At 33.7% G+C, this 3,688-nt stretch overlaps 1 non-coding gene across 1 annotated transcript; it reads left to right on the plus strand.

Moving 5' to 3' along the window:
* Window positions 1-2,288: 2,288 nt before the first annotated feature.
* Window positions 2,289-2,406, plus strand: TRNAL-CAA (transfer RNA leucine (anticodon CAA)). Its single transcript has 2 exons — window positions 2,289-2,326; window positions 2,362-2,406. It is a non-coding gene; the product is annotated as a tRNA-Leu (tRNA).
* The last annotated feature ends 1,282 nt before the right edge of the window (window positions 2,407-3,688 follow it).

Consider the following 3,688-nt stretch of genomic DNA (forward strand, 5'->3'; position numbering starts at 1 on the left):
TATATGTTCTCGTTATCTCTAATATATAAATATTTATAGTTTTGTGGAGGCTTGCTGAGCCAACGGTCTTGGGTGTTGCCACACTGGCCTTTATGCAGGGTGGCAACACTGTTGGGTGAGTCTGACAGAATGACGTTTGACCCATAACCTAAAATCAAAACAAACTTTCTAACCAATACAGGCTTAATATATGTACACAGATCAAACAGTGATAGTTTTATTTTTAGTTATTAGTTATCAGCTGATTTATTCTTACTCTACTTACAACTACTTATCTCTATTCCTTATTATATAATCATCAAAGTATTGTATAAATAAAATATTGTCTCCGTGCGTGGGTTATGTACCATGCTTGCTTTGTGTCACCACGCACCCATCGTGTCCTAATTTAAACAAAGCTTAATAAACCTTACATTTTACACATTTATATTAAAGTGGTGCTTGTTCTAATGAAATTTAGATATTTTTATCAATTATAATTAAAAAAAAATCATATAATAGACTTTATCTATTATATGTATTTGAGGAATGTACGAAGGTCACAAAACAAAATTCAATAATTAAACATGTGTATGTGTATATGTGTGAAGACACATAAAAGTAAGCGTTGGCATTCGAGTGAAAATATTCCGTATTCGTATCCATCGGAAAAAATAACGAGGACTCCGAGAAAACTCGTAAATTAGATTAGGCGGTGAAGTCTAAAAGAAAAAAGATATTCATTTAAATTATTACATTTTTTACATCGCATAATTCAATTTGAAATTCGCGCGCGCGAGTTTGAATGAACCAAGTTCGCTTAATTCACTCGGACATTTCAATGAATTATTTTCAAATTCAATATCAAACTATTCCTCATTGTCGTTCGAGAGTTTGCCGGATTTTTTAAAATTAAAATTGTATGTAATGGGAATATTAAATCACGGGTTCCACAACCATGAGTCATAAGATTTCTAAGTAGTCACAAATTAATACTAACAATTTTTACTTTATCTATGTACGTAATAACAATAGATGAAGTATTGTGATTATGCGAAAACTCCAACTCGAGATTTTAACTGTCTTCGAACTATTTTTTAAATATTTTTCCTAAACTGGTAGTAGTACTTTTACTCTAGAGAATCGATGTTTTTTTTTATGTTTTTATCAGAAACCTTTTGGTTTATTGAACTGAAATATCATATTTTTTATTTGATATTTTTACTTTATCTGTTATTATTAAATGCTATTTTTTATGTTTATGTATGGATAAACATACAAACCGCTAACTGAATCGAACTGAAATTTTATTACATGTAATAGAAATTATAAATTTTATACCCTAATATTTTTACCTGAACCGGAAGTAGTTCTATTACTCTAGAAAATCGAGGTTTTTTATATTTTTCTCAGAAACCTTTTGATTTATTGAACTAAAATTTAATGTCTAGAAGTTTAAGCTTAATACCAAGCTATGTATAAAATTTGATAAGCATTCCTCAACCGGAAGTGGCAGTTTACTCTTGTTCGATTATTCTTCCACTATTTTTTCGACCCCTTAAGCATGTGTGCTCGTCGCGAAAAAAATGAAGAATAATTCATGTATCAATGTGATGAAAATAAAAAAAACACTAAATTTAATAAACCGGAAGTGGGATTTTTTCCACTTAGAAAGGCCAAAAATGTTGTCGCCACGATTCTATCCACACTCCTGAACGTGTCAAGCTGAAAATTTATAATTATATTTTTTATGTACTAACTTAGAGCTGATAAGGTTTTGGTCAGAATTCATAAACCGGAAGTAGTATTTTTTTTTAAAACAATATTTCATTATTTTATTTTGACCTTTTAAATTATTTTAATATGCTTGCTTTTTATTGTGTATAATACTGATAGTGATTTTAAGTAATAAAAAAATTAACAAAATACAACAACCGGAAGTAGAACTTTTGTCTTGTGCAAGTTTCCATACATTTGCGCTCAATATATATTGAAAATGCTGTCATAGCTATTAGTATTTCATAATGCTGCCGGTATGTGTGAATGTGTCTGTACAGTTCAATATCGAATTTTGCTTTGTGACCTTCTTATATTCCTCAAATACATGGATAAAGTCATGGGTTGGTCACACCCGAATTTTGTATGTTGGCAAGCGAAAGCGCGGTGTATGGATATTTTGGTGTGCGCGAAAATGAAAACAGGTGTTGGTATGAAAATAGATTGTTTTCAATAATAGGTCATTGGGTTGTGAATGATGAAATGTTGTTGTGATGTGTTTGTGGTTGAAAATTAGAAGAGAGTTTGCAAGCGTCAGGATGGCCGAGCGGTCTAAGGCGCCAGACTCAAGGTTCACCTTATCTGCTGTAAACGCAGAGCGAGCGGTTCTGGTCCTCTCTGAGGGCGTGGGTTCGAATCCCACTTCTGACAAATTCTTTTGTATTTTTTCTCTCTATTTTAATATAATTTATGTACATCCATACATATGTAAGTAAGAATCAATTTTTTTTTTAAATTCGCTAGTAAAATTATAATTTCCCTAGCTCAAACAATAAAAAATTCACTTCTCAATGTTAGAAAGCGGATAATTCGTAAAGGAGTGTTTAAATGTTAAAGGCTTTAATCAAGGCTTTGTGATATTAAAATATAAAATTTATAAGAATTTAAAGTTGGCAAAAAAATATCAAACGAAATCAGAGGCCTTAACCTAACTTATGTAAACATACATACATACATACAAACATACATACATATATATGTATATAGATGTTTTGTATTTGCGGCTGGTTCTTATATAAGGTACTAGTGTTGTGCCCGTTGATTTCAACGGGTGGTTTCGAAAAGGAATTGAAACACGAATAAATATAAAGTTATAATGTATAATGTAAGGTAAAATGCGCATGAAATATTAATCATAATAAAGTATATATTTATGACCAAAATGAGCAATATGGCAAAGTATGAAAACGATCGGATAAGAGATAAGAGATATAAAAAATTACCACTTACACGAAAACAATGTGAACTGTATAAGAGGTATGTAATAAAAGTGGCACATTATACACTTAGCAATCCAACCCGTTCGAAATGATTAGTGAATGTGTGTGTGTGTGTGTGTGTGAGTGTTTGTGTGTGCCCTAAGGGCTTCGCCTCCCGCGCTCCCGACGCCTCCAACGGCCTGGGGGCTTTGGCCCCAGCACCTCCGTAGCCCTGGGGGCTTCGCCCCCCGATGCTTCTGGCGCCCTGGGAACTTTGCCCCCAACGCCTACGCCCCCAACTCCAGGGTTTTCGCCTCCCGAGCTCCAGGGTTTTCGCCTCCACGCCCTAGGCAACGTCCAGCGTGGCCGGAAGACACCCGACAAATGCGAGGACGCTCGTCACCCCCCCTCCTCTACTTCCCCACTACCACGCTTCCCGGCGTCTTGATTACTTGGCTGTGATAGATTCCCCATACTGGTTAATCGTCCGTCACAAACATAAACACATATTTAGCGACAGTCGGTTTTTATGTATATTATTATAGTGCTGGTTATAGGTGCAAGATATTCCCCACTTATTTTATTATTTGATATTTTTACTTTATCTGTCATTATCGTAATATTTTTTTTTTTATGATTATGTATAAAAGTATTTTTGTCTGCATAGATTGTTTTTTTACTTTATCTATGTACGTAGTAACAATATATGACGTTTTGTGATGATGCGAAAATTC

This window comes from Arctopsyche grandis, chromosome 1 (assembly GCF_051622035.1).
Source record: "Arctopsyche grandis isolate Sample6627 chromosome 1, ASM5162203v2, whole genome shotgun sequence".
Lineage (NCBI taxonomy): Eukaryota > Metazoa > Arthropoda > Insecta > Trichoptera > Hydropsychidae > Arctopsyche > Arctopsyche grandis.